A 6,855-nucleotide genomic window follows, 5' to 3' on the forward strand; every position below is an offset into this window, starting at 1 on the left:
GATTTATAGGGGAATAGGGATGGGAAACCGTTGATTTGTGGATTTATGGTAGAATAGGAATGGGGAATGGTTGGTTTATGGATTGGTAGGAGAATAGTTGGTTTATGGAATTACAGGGAAATAGGGATGGGGGATGGCTAGTTTATGGATTTACAGGGGAACAGGGATGGGGAATGGGCATGAAGAATAGTTGGTTTATGGATTTATAGGGGAACAGGGATGGGGAATGGTTGGTTTATGGATTTATAGGGGAACAGGGATGGGGAATGGTTGGTAGTGATGATCTTTTAAACTAAAAAGGCTTTTTGCTGTGCCTTGGTGAGGAAGTGGGTAAATCCTGGTTATTTACACAGCAGAACTTGGGCTCACACCCAGAACAAACATCCCCTGCCCTCTGCTTTCCATCTCCTGCCAGGAGCGTTGGAAATCCAAGGTTTGGGGACGTGGTTGGGTCTCTCTGCAGCCCCACAGCAAGAACAGCCCGGAGGAAAAGATGGGAATTTGAAAACGGGGCACCTCGTCTGGATGGGATTGATGGAAATGCACCTTCATCCCTTCGGGGTGAGGGTCAGGCTTCAGAATTCATCCTAAAGCAGCAAATAGGTCATAATTCCCATGACTTTGGGAATCAGGTCTTTGAATGAGCCACTTTGGAACACTGCAGCCTGAAAACCAAGTCAGGAGCACATCAGGGGGCACATCCTAAAAAGTGGATTTATCCTGTATGGAGAGAAAGCTCCAAATAATAGTTTAAGTGATGCTGAATCGAGTTTTCAGGCAGGAATGCCTTGTAAATTAAGTGGGAAAAGGTGTTTATAGGGCCAAATAAAACTACTAGAGAGACATTGTAATGATTATCACAATCATGGTTTTCTATTAAAAAAATTGTAGATGGCTGCAGTTCTTTTTTTCTTCATTCAACTCGAGCTACAACAAACTTATTTTATTGCCTTCAGGTGCCACAGCTGCATTTTTTTAGAGTTTTTTTTACTATCTTATTTATTTTTATTTGCTTTAAAATATTCCCATCCAGGAGCTCTGAGCACATGGATGATCCATTGATTGGTTCCACTTTGCAGAAGGATAATTGCCTAAATCCCCACCCACTTTCTGTGTCCTGAAACTGCTCTGATTGCCTAGGATGGAACAAAGTGTGTTGAAAAACAAAACAGTGTTCTGCAGCTTAGAGGAGAAGCCTGGCCTGGAGAGCAGCCAGGGAATAATCTGGGAATCATGGAAAGTAAGAGGTGCAAGAGGAAAGTCCTTTTCCTCCTGCAGGAATCATCCGTTAGCTCCCAGAAGTGAGATGTCAGAGCTTTCACCTCTCGAGATTTGGGTGTTGATTTATGGAGGGGAAAATGTCTTCTGTTTAATGCATTACCCAGCGACCAGCCTGAAACAATGGCGTGGCTGCAATTCCAGAATTTCCAGACCAAAGGAAGCACACGGGAGCAGCTGTAGCAGTCCCTGTGTTGGGTTCGGAGGGGTTTCCTGATGGGGGTGGATGTGTCAGTGGGTGGAAGGGCTGCATTAGCACTCGGTGATAGACTCCATTCTTCCCAATAATGGCATTTATTATTCATGTGCTAATCCCGCGGTAATTCCTCCCGATGGCTCTGTGTGGAGGGCTCATCCTCGCAGCTGTTTTCCTGCTCGCTGGGAGCAGCTTTGCCCTTTGAGTACCTGTCACCTCCCCGGGCCATCGCTCCATTTCACAGCTGAGTGCCTGGAGAAAGGCAAAGCGGCTCTGCAAAAGCCCAACCAACCTGTGCTGGGTTTGTGTTAAATATCCCGGGGATTAGTTCCAGCTGCAGTTTTGCTGAGGTGGCCTGGCCTCACTTCCCTTCGGCAGCGACAGTGATTCATAAAACCCTCCCAAGGCAGCCTCTGACTCACAGCTCCAGGATTACAGCTGAGGCACTTGGAGATGTTGCCATCTCCAGCTGGGTTTTTACCCCTGGTTTGCCAGGATTGCCCTTTCCAACTGTATGGGGACATATTTGCCCCAGCTGCGTCCCCAGGTTGGCATCACAGTCCCTGGAATTGTCAAATTCAGGGAGCAGTGAACCCTGCCAGGTGATGTCTGAGCAGCCATTCCTACCTGCCCACATCTGCTGTGGCACAGCAGCTTTCAACACCTTGGGAAGATTCATAGAATCCTGGAATATCCTGAGCTGGAAGGGACTCAAGGATCATCCAGTCCTGCCCAGGACACCCCAACAATCCCCCCCTGGCCCTCAGAGCGTTGTCCAAACGCTCCTGGAGCTCTGGCAGCCTTGGGGCCGTGCCCACTGCCCTGGGGAGCCTGGGCAGTGCCCCAGCACCCTGTGGGGGAAGAACCTTTCCCTGAGATCCATCCCGACCCCCCTGGCACAGCTCCAGCCCTTCCCTGGGTCCTGTCCCTGGTCCCAGAGCAGAGCTCAGTCCCTGCCCCTCCGCCTCCCCTCGGCAGGAGCTGCAGCCCCCGAGGAGTCTCCCCTCAGTCTCCTCTGCTCCAGCTGAACCAGCCGAGTGCCCTCAGCTGCTCCTCAGACCCTTCCCCATTTCCCTGTCCCTCCTTCAGACACTCCCCAACAGCTTTATCTTTCTTCATTTCTTTATTATATTTCAATGTTACAAACAACTGCAAATAGAGACTCTCGTCCATCAAAGTCCTGAGGCTCCAGTTCATCCCAAACCCAACACGGGTGTCCTCAAATACACCATCAAATCCCCTCCCAGCTACCCCAGCCTTCCCACCTCCAACAGATCTGTTCCACATGGCCAGCACAGCCCGAGGCAGGAGGTGTTGCAGGGATATTGTGTTAGTTCTCAGGAGCTCCCAGCGGGTCCCAGTTGCTCTGGGCTCTTACACAAGCAGGTCACAGCAATTGGGCTGCACGAAACCACCTGGGAAAGTGTCTTGGACAGTCTGAGTTACTCAATAACCAGAGCACTCTGCAGAAAGTACAGAAGCAGCAGCACAACTGAACTCTGCATTAGGGATCTAAGCTGGAATTGTTTCACGCTGAGGAGTTTATTTTCCTGGAGTTTTCTTAACTTGTTTCCTCGTGATTTGCAGCCTCTTTTCACAAAGGAGGTCTCGGCCAAAATCACCAGTTAATGATTCCTTGTCCAGCTTTTATGGGTTTTAGTTCCTGAAACAGGTTGGAAGAAGAGTTTGTGGCAGCACAGGAAGAGCTTCAAGTCAAATTGAAAACTGGTGGTTAGTGTAAACACATTAAGGCAAGAAATGGGCATGGGATAAGTAACTGGTTTTCCTCTTCATTGTCTTTCCGGGTTTGCAAGTTCAGTGACAGCAGATAAGTGCTTAGAAAGATGTTCAGGAGCTGAAACACTCCTAAGACCTGTTGGTTCTGAGATCCTGCACGTTGAAACCATAGTTACATCTTTTATTTCAAGAAGGAAAGATAAAGCCTTCTGTTGTTCTGGTGACTAAAGCAGAATTAAATAACCCAGCTGCAAATATTGGGGCTTCTGTGTTTTTCTGCTGCTGAGGAGGCTGTTGGAGCAGCTGCAATTGAAGCAGCTCCTGCATCCCTGTTCTAAAGGAGCAAACAAGCTCCAGGGAAGGGGAATGGGAAAAAAATTCCACTTGACATGTAGCAGAAAACCTTGTGTACCTTCTGCTCAGCTGCATCATCCTGACATTGCTCTTCCTGAAGGTGGAAAGAGATGGTTATGGCATTTAGCAGCATCATGGGGGTTAATCTCACTCAGATTTGCTGACCAGGGAGGGCAACAAAGAAAAATATGAGCTCTCTCCCAAAGCATGTGCAGTCCAAGCATAGCACTGCACATTTAGTAACTCCCCAAAAATGGTAAGAAAGGATATTAATTAATTAATTTCTTGAGCCAGGCTTTAAAATCAAGGGGTTCTGATTGCCTTTTCTCTCCATTTCCACTGCAGGGAGACTCTGCCTGTGCTTACAGTTTTAAGAGGTATCTAGAGGTGCAGCCAAGCACCAAAGCAGGACAGGAGCTGAGGCAGAGATGTCCATCAGGACATGTTTTCACAGAAATCATTGTGTGTGATGACTTCACCCTGCAATTTAGCTGATTTGAGTCATGGAATAATTGAAATCTTCGTCTTGGTCAGCTCTGTGTGGAGATGAAGGACAGCAAAAGCTTGTGAGGCTTTATCAAAACACTGGACAGGGTTATTCCTAAAGTTAAAGACCTACATTTTATAAGTATGATAAAAAAAGGCTCTTAAATCAACCCATCTCCTTCTTAGCACTTCTAGTTCATCTCCTTATGGGTAACAGTTAACTACCAGTTATCTAATTTTAAACACTCCCCCACTAAATCACTATTTAGTGTGTCAGAATCTATTCTGATCTTTGTGGGACAAGTAATTAGAACACCTTTTCTAGCTGGAAAACTCTCATTTTCTTTGTGAGACTAATTTTGTTTGAAGGTCAGGTTTTCTGCAGACCCACTTGAGCTGGAAGGAGACTCTGCCACTGCCAAATGGAGCCAGAATTTTAGCTGTTTACCAGCACAGGGAAGAATTTCTTTTCCAAGATCTGTGGGAGATACTGAATTAGAAGAAAGCAATCACTAGTTCAGGCCAACCAAAGAAACTTAGGATCTCTGTTTTTCTCTTTAAATGAGCTGGGATGAAGAGAAATTGAATGCAGATGAGGGAACAGATGTTTAAAATGCTTTAAAATCTGATTTAGGGGTGGAATCCAGCGTCACCTGGGAAGGGCTGAGTTGTTTTCTTTGAGCTTGCAGGGTCAAACCAACCAGGAACTGCTGCTCAGCTTCCACATAAAAGTAATGTGGGGCTGAGGGGGAAAAGGTTGAGGTGAGAACAGGAAATAAAATCAGCTGGAGAAGGGGTTGGCCAAGAGCAGGAGACACAAGGAACACTCTGGGAATGGCACCTTGGGATTTCTTGGGAAAGAAGTGTGCTCGGGCACTTTGTTATTTAAGATTAATGTTCCACGAGCCTGATTTCTGTATTGATTTTCCTCCGGGTGTTGCTGCCGGTGAGGAACGAATGGCCCTGAGGAACTCCGAGGTGGTTACAGAACAATCAAGTGGCAGGACCCCCTCCCTCCCCCGGAGCAGTTCCTGCTTCGTTCGTGCTGGACCAGCTGCCGTCTGTCCATCCCCCCTCGAGTCACCCGGGCTGCTGGAGCTCTGCTGCTGGAAAAGGGATAATGTGGAGAGGGGCAGGAGCCCTGCCCTTCCCTGGGCCACGCAGGGTTGGGGTGCCCAGCACCTTGCAGGGCCCTTGCAAACGCCCCCCTGTGCCATCCCACCGTGAGCAGCAGTTCTGAGGGCAGCAGCTTTAGGGGATTTTTCCATGAATATTTTCCTTCTCTGCTGACCCTTTCCCCTCGTTTGCTTGCTGGAGCCTTTGTGTGGAGACTTTCCTAGTTTATTTTTTGCTCTCTCCCAGGTGTCCATCCCCATCTGACGTGTCTCTGCAGGACAGGCCACTTTCCCAGGCAGGTGAGGGGGCAGGAGTGGCTCGTTTTCCTTCAGTTCCTGCCCTGCTTGGATCAGCCAAGCTCAGGGATGAGGAAGTGCCCGGCACAGCCCGGCTTTTGTAACTGCTCCTTTCGTTTGGAAATGTTATCAAAACAAACAGATGCCGGCAGGATGAGCGTTAAGACCTGTGCAGAGTCTGAGTTCAGAGGGAGCTTTGCCTGCTGAAACATTTCACCCAGCAGCTCGTTAAAATGCAGATATTCCAAGGAGACTTCCCCACCTCCCCCATTAGATCAGTCCTGCGATAAGAGCATATTTTCCCACCAATAAAATGAACGAGCCTGGAGGGCAGGGAAGGTTATTTTGCCTGGAATAAGTTATATCCCACGCTTCCCCTTAATTGTGGCTGAGGAACCAGTTCACTCCTGAGAACAAGCCAGAGACCAACCTCTGCCAGCACAACTGGCAAAGAGGGATTTCTTCCCTCTTTGTGCTGCTTTATTTGGGGTATAATCCCTGTGGATGCAGTCACAGGAGTGCTGCAGGAGGGACACAGGGAGGTCCAGCCCTGGCAGAGCTGCTTTTGCCAGGCTGTTTATTTGAGCAGCAGGAGCCTCGTGCTTTCTGCCCACGAGCCACCCGTGTCTGAACCAATATTTACTCAGGGCTCTGTGCACTGGGATCGTCAGCAATCCCTGCAGTGAGAGCAGGGCTGGAACCAGCCACCAGGCCAGATTAGCAGCTTGGCTTGTTTACATTTTTGAAAAAAAAACCAACCCTTGAATTCCAGGCTGAGGGAAAGGTGGCAGCTCAGCAGCTCCGGGAGCCTTTACCCACACACAGCAGAGCTCTCCCTGCAACAGCCCGCCCAGAAAATCCCCTCTGGGCAGCAGAGCCCGACCTGTGCAGGCCTTGGCACCTCCCCAAAGGGACAGACCTGCTCTGTGACAACCCAAAATCCAAAGAACAGGTGCTTTCATGATGTCCCCAAGGGCCTGACAGCAAACTGCCACCAAAGGAGGCACCGAGCTGCCAACACACTGAGGAGGGGAGGCTTCAAACTGCAGGCAGCTCTATTTCAGTACTAGAATTTTCCAGTTTTCCCACAGGTTTTTATTTATGAAGCTGTTCTAGCTTACAAATTAACTTACCCTGCCTCCTGCTTGTTATTAACTCTGAGATTTGAAGGGTTCATTGCTCGTGGAAAGGTGTGACCACAGCACTCGGTGTGTTACAGCCGCGCTCCCGAGAGCATCACAACTCCTGTCCTGGGGTTTCCAGAGAAACCAGGTTTTAGGGAGCTGTTTATTCCCACAGTTTGTGTCTGTAAGCCCACAATCTCACACAGATATCCTAATTCAACCCACAGAGTCAGGGGCAGTCTTGTTTTAGGGGAGGTAAAAAGCCCAC

The sequence above is a fragment of the Manacus vitellinus genome, unplaced genomic scaffold (genome assembly GCF_001715985.3).
Source record: "Manacus vitellinus isolate BGI_N305 unplaced genomic scaffold, ASM171598v3 scaffold_114_pilon, whole genome shotgun sequence".
Classification (NCBI taxonomy): domain Eukaryota; kingdom Metazoa; phylum Chordata; class Aves; order Passeriformes; family Pipridae; genus Manacus; species Manacus vitellinus.